The sequence below is a fragment of the Montipora foliosa genome, chromosome 7 (assembly GCF_036669935.1).
Source record: "Montipora foliosa isolate CH-2021 chromosome 7, ASM3666993v2, whole genome shotgun sequence".
NCBI classification, from domain to species: Eukaryota; Metazoa; Cnidaria; class Anthozoa; order Scleractinia; family Acroporidae; genus Montipora; species Montipora foliosa.
Window position 1 is genome coordinate 41228066 of NC_090875.1, and position 10000 is coordinate 41238065.

At 39.6% G+C, this 10000-nt stretch overlaps 1 protein-coding gene across 2 annotated transcripts in view; it reads right to left on the reverse strand.

Moving 5' to 3' along the window:
• Nucleotides 1-10000, reverse strand: part of LOC138009524 (uncharacterized) — a 28575-nt gene that overhangs the window by 10411 nt on the left and 8164 nt on the right. The gene's annotated exons all lie outside the window — the stretch shown is intronic.

Consider the following 10000-nt stretch of genomic DNA (forward strand, 5'->3'; position numbering starts at 1 on the left):
CCAGCCTTGGTAAAGGGTCAGTTTGAAGATTCAGTGTGAAGTATGGTTTCTGAAAAATGCCTCAAAAGTTTTGGAACTTTCAAGAAATGACACCCTTGTATAAGGTTCTTTTCCTAGCTGACACAAAGTATTACAGAAATAGCCTCGAACTTAATAGTCAACTGTGAAAGGTGCATGTACTTCTGCACAAGAATTTTTAATCATTAGACTTAATCTTCTTTACATAAGTTATGACATTAATAAAAGATGGTGCTAACACATCTATAATTTACATTTTAAAACTTTGCCGCTTGTAAAAGAGTCATGCCCAAATGAGCTTCCAGCTGAGACTTATATGGCTAGAGATCAAAGTCTGGGTATTTACTAGATAATAGCTTTGTTTCCATTATTTGGAACCCTTTAAGAAATTATTTTTTGTGGTGGGCATTTGTAAATTGAACATGCAGACACTACTAGACTGAGCAGGGCTCATGCAACATAATTTGGAATAGTGGCTGATTTACTTTCTTGTTTTATTTTGCACATTGTACGACATGCTCCATCCAACAAACAGAGAAAGAAAAATCTTTCAGATGCTCAGTTGGATGTAATGGTAAATTGATTTATTCCATACAAGTGGCCATGTTTTTCAATCAGATAGTAGCTGAGGCTAATAGCACTTTTAGCACTTTGAGGTGGCAACCACTTACTATATAATGAAAAAAAAAAAGAAAGTGGAACTTGAAATTGAGGCTCTGAATGGCAAAGAAAAAAGAGGGTATAATGATAATCATTGTGATTTAATCATAATTTTTCCCCTGTAATTGCCAGCTGTTTTACTGATGTTTTTTTATTTCCGCCTAAAAATAATTCAGCATTTGGTAAAGGAAGTGTGGCATTTTAACTTGTGCAGCTCAATTATACTCAGTCTGTGCAATATATTGTTCTTAATTAGTACACATATTTATGTTGAGTTGGCTCAAAACATTTTCAGTCATTTCAAAAGTTAATTCAAGTTCTGACTCTGCAATACTGTATCATTTAACAGAAATAATGTAACTGGTAATATATTCAGCATTTGCCACATGTCATATTTTATTAATAATTTCTCTATAGTTCAGTTGATTTAATGCTGATTGTCAATGATTGTAAGTGATTTGGGGAAGGGGGTCTCTCCAGTGGTCATAGTAACCAGCTACCCAAGAATAAATTAATAATAATAATAATAATAATAATGATAATAATAATAATAATAATAATAATAATAATAATAATAATAATAATAATAATAATACATGTAATAATGGGAACTTTATTTGTCTTTGAATACATTTGTAAATCTCTCTATGCATAGGCAGTTAACAACTGCCTACATGCACTTAAAATTGAGTGATATACTTGTGTATTTACAAATGAATTAACAACAACAACAACAAAAGCTTTATTGAGTGTGGGCTATTCCACTTTCTAAGGCAAAATATGTCCCTTGATCTAACGGCTAGATTGATCACTTTTTTGATTATATAGAGTTGTGGCTTTTTGTCAATGCCAATAATAGTGAGGTTTTAAAGTATTAAAGTGAGTGAATATGCATTAGCCCTTACATGCGAGAAAACACTTCTTGGATAAGTTTTTTACTTTTGGCAATACCTAACTCACAGTTTTGTGCGGATCAAGACACGGGCCTGTCATCACTGCCATTAAGTTGGGTATTGTCAAGGATACACATGTTAATTGTTATGCAGTACCACTGTAGCAACAATTACGTGGCAAACAGCGACATGGGGAGAACTGCATCGTCCTCCAGAGATACATTGTATCAAGACACCGAAATCAAAGGATCTTTCCATCGTATTCCTTGTTCTCGTGTGGCCCCTTTGATAATTTTCTTCCACTGCACTCGACATTTTGTCAGGGTTTAAGGGGGTCGTGAGGTAGCTGTGTGGGGCGTACCTCTGTCGCCAAGCAACCATCCTTGCTGCTGTTTCTTTTTCACGTGAATCAGTGCAGTGCGCTCCCGTTGAAGATGGCTGAGTCACGGACTGATCGAACCATGCCACTTGGCCACAAGGTTTGTGAATCGCATTTCTGCATCCCAAACTGCCATCACGTTGATCGATGCCATGAAATCCGTTATGAGAAACGTATAAAGGTATTCCTCTTTTGCAGGTGCGCCGATTGGGATGAGCGTGCCATCGATCACCGCCATAACCTTAGGAAAGCTCCAACAGATTAAAATTTTGTCACAGTTTCCTATGAAAGATCACAATAGTAAAAGACAGTTGACCCAACAAAAATACGGCTCTTAAAACTTGAAGTGAGTAACAGTTAGTTGTGCATCAGAATATGAATCAACATTTTGGGAACAAACTCTTTAATCATATTCGAACATCACTGTTTATCTGCTGTGTCAATTCGTATGACAGACAACCAGAAGATGCGGACCGCGGAGAGAACGTATTTTCAATTGACTTTTCTCGAGGAGACTAAATTCAGCTAACTTCAAGTTATTTTTTGTCCGAAAATATACGGTTATGTGTTCTTTTTACCCCTGTTTTTTGGGAATATGCCTACCCGAATGGAAAAAACTCTTGAATTGAGGACTATTCGCTAAATTACAAACAAGAAATAGGTAGTATAAATGAAAACACAATGCTCTCTAATGATCGTGTCCAGTACTAGTAGAGTTGCTTCACAAGTCAGTTAGTACTTTTATGAAACTATGGTGAAACACTTCATATCAATAATTACATTCATTTCTTCTCTTGATGTGGGAAAGATAATCCACTCGCAAGCAATACACTTTAAACACTGAGTAACGGAGTGAACACAGCGGCTTGTGCTTGCCATGGAGATTTCCCCTGATGTCTGCGACGACTTTCAAGAAACTTCCACTTGCAAAGTACCGTAATGCTGTCAGGACATAATAGATTTAAAAAACAGTTGAAACCGCGACTAGGCTCGAAAAGGGCCTCTTTATCCACAAGGGATTTGAAAGTGACAGTGGCTAGAACATAGACAAAAAGGAAAATTACCCACCTGAATCTCATGTAGTGCCCCCTGGATCTCCGGTTCTAGGGCCCGGTGTTGCGCCTTAATTTAATGTTGTTCTTCAAACTTGGCAAACGCACTCGCTTCTTTCAGGTGGCAATCTATACTAAACATTCAATTACCTCGCATCTTCTGATTCCAGTAAATATTGTTTCTTGTCCTCATTTTCTTTTCTCTCGACTTAATGTTAGCACACCAGGGTCTTAGAATTGCTCCAACGCCATCCATTTTTCATTCACTCAACTTTCCCGAGATTTTTTTTTACTTTTCCCGGGAGCATGCGATCACACGTAAAATATCTCGGTAAACGAGATCTTGTTTTGGGGCCCGAAAACCTTGGGTGTTTTGAGAAACACCCAAAAGTGTCTCCGATCGGGGTCTTTTCGGGTGCGTTTCCAGGGCCAAAAAGTAATCTCGATTGAACAAACATCAACACAACACATCGGCAACACACAGTTTGAGAAACAAGAACGGTGTGTAAACCGCCAGAAAATGTTTAGCCTGTTAAAAAAATTAGATCCACAGAAGTTCTGTGCATGTACCGAGAGAGTAAAAACTCCTACTTTACCTACACAATCTAGTCATTTTTTCCCTACGAGTAATTCTTGGAATGTTGTTAATATTACGAAGTGGTTGAACGTCTTGATTGTTTGTTTCAAGATAGTTTCAGGATAAATCCGTTCAATTTTCAGCTCGGAGGGGGGACTTCCGTACAAAAAGAGGAGGGTTGCTCGTCGGAAATTTAAATTAAACCCCTAAAGGGGACCAATCTGTGTGTGGCCCAGGCTTTTTTTGACCCCTAAAAGAGACCATTCTAAAACACAGAGAAATAAAAAATACAGTGCCTTTTAATGATGGCAAAGACATTATCATCTAATACTTTCACCTACGTGAAGAAATATAAAAGTGTAAAAATACTCCTTTTTACTTCTTAGCGCGCAACCCTAAAGGAGACCCTCGCGGCTACATACGATTGCGTTTTGCCCAGAACACCCTATGGGCCGATTTACACGATACGATTTTGTCGCATGCGACAAGCTCGCGACAGGCCTACGACATGACTTACGATGGTCGCAGCGTTTTAAAACATGTTTTAAAATGCTACGACATTTTTTCTGACGTACACAACAATCGTAAATCATGTCGTGGGCCTGTCGTAAGCCGTTGTCGCATGCGACAAAGTCGTACCGTGTAAATCGGCCCTAAGTGAGACCAAAATCCGAAATTTACATCCCTAAGCGAAACCACGAGCATCCCTCCCCTTCGAGCGAGTAGCCCCCCGAGGGGGGCTACTCGCTGCACTCGAGTACTGAAGAGGATAAACGTACCGATAGGATGTTCCGTCATTTTTGGCTAATAAATTTTGCGATGTAAAGCCGCGGCTACACGAGCGATTTTTTTATCGCGCCGGTGATGCGATTTTTTGGGTTTACCTCGGTGTAACTGTGAAACTTTTTCTTCGTTTTGTTACCTCGTGGTGGGGTTAGGTTATTGTTTGATGTCTTTTTTGCTCTTTTGTTTTCGTTTGTGTTACGTCATCTGTGAGTTTCACAGGTTTTTACACCGAGGATAAGCCGATTTTTTTCAAATTTTGTCGCGTCGGCAGCACACGATCAAAATCACAAGTGTAGCCACCGCTGAAAAAATCGCAGAAAAAGAATCGCAAGAAATTGAATGAGTTGAATTTTGGACGATTTTTTTTTCGCGGCTTTATAAGTAGAAATCTTGCGATTTATAAATCGCAAAGTTGGCAATCGTGCGATTTATAAAGCCGCGGCTACACGAGCGATATTTTGCTCGCGCTGGTGATGCGATTTTTTCAAATTTTGTCGCGTCGGCAGCGCGAGATGAAAATCGCACGTGTAGCCACCCGTGAACTGGCGACGCAACAGGTGAAAAAATCGCAAGAAAAAGTCGCCAGAGTTGAAAACTTTCGCGACAAAATCGCAGAGATAGTTGCCCGTGTAGCCACCCTGCAACTTTTTGCCCGCGCTTGCGACGCGACTGAAGAGTATTTGGCCAATGAAATTAAAGGACTAAAACGAGGTACGGTTTGAGCAAAAATAACATGGCGGACAAAGATAGAAGATTTAATGAGGAAGAAACCATTAAGTCAATTAGATTCCTATAGAAAAAAACCCTGACTTGCTGAAGTCATCAAGCAAAAATGTCAGGCTGCAGTTGAAGGAGCAGCTACGCGACCATTTAGGTACCTTTCTCACGTTTTCACGAGAGTAAGGTCTTGTCAGTTATGCAACTCTGCAACTCTTGACCGTCTTCGTTTTTCACGTCTAGGTAATCTGTATTCAGTGCCCACAATCGAAAGAAAAATACACAATCTTCGCACGTGCATGAGAAGGATCGTAAAGAAGGAAGTGGACCAAAACGGTGACGGTGACAACACCAAAAAAACGCCTTCAAAGGAATGGAAATTTTATAATGCCATGTTGTTCATGAAAAAGGATATAGAGGAAGATTTAGAAAAGGAGAAGACAAAAGGTGAGAAGGAGATGACGAATGAGGAGAAGGCGACCCGTATAGAGTTTTACAAAAATACACCACAGTTATGGGATACAAACCGAAAGGAATACCGTGACCGTGACCAGAGAAGAGCATCAATGGAAAGGTTGTCGAAAGAGTTCGATGACAAGTATGCCGTTAAAGACCTTGCAGAAACGTGGCACAAGTTATCAACCCACTTTCAACGCGAGTCAGTGAAGCAGGAGAGCTCACTCAAATCCGGTGCCGGAAAAGAAGACGTCTACGAGTCAGACTGGCCTTTTTTTTCCTCCCTCGAATTTATTAAACACAAAATAGAACCAGACGAGGGAGAAAAGAACCCCTTCAAAACGGAAGCGGGAAGAAGAAAAAGAAAATTCAATGGAAATTGCAAAAATAAAAGTGCTGGAGGCCCTTTTATCCAGGCTCAGCGACGACAACCAGTGGAGGAATGAGTTGGAGAAGTGGCTATGAAGCTGGATTCCAAGCTGGCTTCCAGCAAGGTATGGCTTTAAGCCAGCTCCCAATCCAGCAAGTTCAACCCAGGCCTGCCTTCCATTCTCTTTATCCGTTGCAGCATGCAGCCCCTTTTTCCTCTCCACTACCTACGCTCATCTCTCCGAACGTACCTCATGGACAGCGGATGCTTGGGCAAACAACGCCAAGTACAAGCCAAGACAGTACGTCACAATCATTGGCCACCATTCATACTTCAGAAATTGATTGGAACTAGTAGCTTTTCTTCCCTGTTGTTTGCTTAAATGGCTTTACGTGCAAGAATTAAATGTCAGAGAACATACGAACTACTTGCGTGAACATAAAAAGTTGAACCAAGGTAAACCTTTCAATTTATGCATTTTCTGTGTTTTATTTACACACCAAAGCCACTCCCATTCCCCATTCACCAGAGGATATGGCTTGGCATACAACACTGAAAAAAAACTGCCATTTTCTGTTAGACCTTTCTGTCAATTTAATCACAGGGATAGCTTGGCAAACAATATTGAACAAAATTGCCATTTTCTGTAGGATATTAAGGGTTTTCACATAAAACTTAATTTGATCACAGGATAGCTTGGCTTATAATATTAAACAAAATTGCCATTTTCTTTAAGATTCTTAAAGGTTGTTACACAGAGCTGTTTCAGATTAAGATTGTTTGGCCTGCAATAATACTAAACAAATTCAGCATATATAAGTATTGTAAGTGACTTCTAAACATTTGTCTTTTCAGTATTAAAGGTACTGTATCTAGCCATTTCCAGAACAGGATAACTTGGTATACTACATGTGCACTTAACAATTTAAGAAGGAACATTGAAACTCTTCTTAATAGCAAATAGCCCATTTTAGATAAATTAAGATTCACTCTTTCACCTTCAGGCTTGTGGGAAAAACTCATATGAAACCTTTTTTTTTTAATTTCCACAACCTCGTGGCCATGTTTATTGCTTTAAGTTGAATTTTAATGTATTGAAATTGCAGGGCTATTGAGATGTTTCTCTGGCATAATTTACAGAAAGTGAACTTCAAAGAAAACCCTTTGCAGATTTTGAATAATAGCAACATGCTACTGCATCACTCTGGCTGGAACCTAAATAAGCCAATTCAGAGTTCTAAAGAACACCAGTGCATGTCATGATAACAAAAAAAAGCATATATTAAATATTAAAAAGTATGGAAAAGATACTTCTCACTTTCATAACAAAACCAGAAAAGTATATGCTTTTCTTTATCCTTTATACGCACACGAGTATTTTAGAACTTAAGCTGGCTTATTGTTTGTGCAGTGAAATGTGTGGTTCCATAAAATATCCATATCTCCCCAAAGGAGATAAGTAAAAATTCCAAGGGGGAAGGAGGGGAGGGGGATCAAGAATCAAAGTTTTCAAAGGAAAGTATGACAAAACTGGAATTTCAAGAGGGGTGGAGGGGTCTGATCCAAACAACCTTCTGTGGGAGGAGTTTAAGCATTTTCTGGAAGAACACAATAAATTGAAGGGTCAAGAGCATAACTGTCACATGTTAGGCCTTTTTTGGATTTCTCTTGGATTTGTACGAATTTTTGCGTGTGACCTGCAATTTGATCAAAAACATTGTCCAGTATTATTTTTTTTTTTTTGCTGATTTGTGTTTTGTTTTTGAGAAACAACACATGCAAAAAGCTGAGTTTTTCCTTGCTTGCATTATTTCCCCAAAATGAAATGCAAAAATAGTCAAAAGTAAATACTGGACAATAATTTTTCATGGAATTGCAGATCACATGCAACAAGCCTAAAATTCGACATAAGATAGTTATGCTCTCTGAGCCCTTAAAATTATAGACATCCCTTGATAAGTGTTATCATCAGTAATAAACGGATGTCACTGTCATTCACTGATAAATTTAACTTTCCAGTATCTTCAGGTTCTAACAAACCTTTTCACTATAAAATCTTCCATTTTGAAAATGGGGCAAATGTGGAACATACAGTGTTTGTATATGGGGATGTAATGTCAAATAAGTGCTCTAATATTTGAAACCTACACAAACTTTGAATGATGGAGGTAATATAGGGTCCAAGCATAGAGAGTGCATAATTACATTTTTTAATTCCCTGTACACATTTTTCTGTAAACTCTGCATAGACTATACAGGAAGAACAATTTACGAATGTGCAGTGGAAAATCAAAAACAGCAATATTACAAAATGTGCACACTTTTTAGTCTAGCTGTTTCCATCAAATTTAAGTACAGGAATGCTTGGACCCCTAACCTTCACCATTCAAAGCCATTATTTGGCATTGAATCCTCATAGAAAAAACTATGTTTTGCATGCTGTTTGGCACATTTTCAAAATGGTGGTTTTAGCGTCTCTGCATTTTGGGTGAAAAGGATCATCACAAAATGTGAGCACTCCTCCACTGCCAAGGTACTACTCTGTTCAATCACAACATACTCCGTGAATTCCCTCCTGATGTCCTTGGCTTCTTGGGTGGCATTGTGGTGACCAAAATCTTCCAGATTCAACCATGAGTTGTCCCCAGGGTGACATCCATTATCTTCTGTAAGATCCTGTGGATGCTGAATCTCGCCAGCCTCTGTTTCAGAACGCAACCAGTTGTGAAGTGTTATTGCTGCCAGGGTGATGGAAGTTGCCCGCTGAGGCTGCAGGAGAAGTGGCTTTCTGAACACTCTCCATCTGCTTGAGAGGATACCAAACGCATTTTCGGAGATCCTTCGACACCGGGAAAGTCTATGATTAAAAATGCGCTTCTCTTCTGTTAATGCTATTTGGGGATATGGCTTCATCAGGTAGGAGGTCAACCCAAATGCATCTTCCCCCACAAAGACATGAGGGCTGCCCTTGATCCTGCCTGGTAATGGTTTAGGAGGGGGAATTCTTAATGGGTTGTTTTCATTCTCCAGTGCCTTTCGAAAACTGTTGCGCGACCAGTTGCCACCATCTGACATCCTGCCGTTCATCCCCACATCAACGTTTAAGAACTCGTACTCAGGTCCAACAACAGCCATTAAAATTACGCTATCGTTCCTTTTGTAGTCATGATACCTTGAACCAGAATTAATGGGCTGCTCCAGTATAATCCTTTTCCCATCTATAGCACCAAGGTTGTTTGGCAAGTTCCACCTTTCTTCAAATTTCCCCGAAATTTGTTCCCACTCTCTTCTTGAATTTGGCGTTTTCACATAAATTGGGCCCATTTCCTCGTAGATTGCTATGCAGACCTCGGAGATTGCCTGTGAGATCGTCTCTCTCCCAAGCCTAAACTGGAAATGCAGGGAACGAAACGACTCACCAGTGGCCAAGAATCTTAAAGCAGGAGCACACATTTCTCCAGGTTTAATGCTTCACGCATTACCGTGTCTCTTTTCGCTAACCTTGGGGTCAAAGTTTCTACCAAGACATGAAATTGCGTCTTCATCACGCGCAATAGCTCGTGAAACGCCGGGGTATCTTCGACTGAAATTTCGCTTAAAAGTTGATGGTAAAATCCGCGTTCTTTCCTCCTTTCCAGCCACGGACGGACCCACGTTGATCTTTTCTTTTCCTCTTTCTTCGTTTTCCTTTTTTCGTCGAAGACAAGAATAAAAATAGCCGATAATATCATGTCCTCGTCCAAAAGGCAGTCCGCCATGTTTGTTTATACTGCCCAGCTCTCTTGAAGTATGCGATTCGCGCGGCCTTTAATTTGTCGCCAAAATTTGCGCGCAGGCGACGCGAGAAAATTTATAAATCGTAATCTTGCGATTTATAAATCGCAAAGTTGGCAATCGTGCGATTAATAAATCGCAAAGGTACTTCAATAGGGCCGTTTATACCAGAGAAATATTAAATATCCCTCCGCGGGCTAGAAGTGTCAGTTGGGAACACAGGGAGCCCACACAAACAGTGTGTCTGTTTGTATGTTCGAAATATAAAGAAATGTATGGGAAATATTGAAGAGTCCTAATATTATATAGTAGACTTAC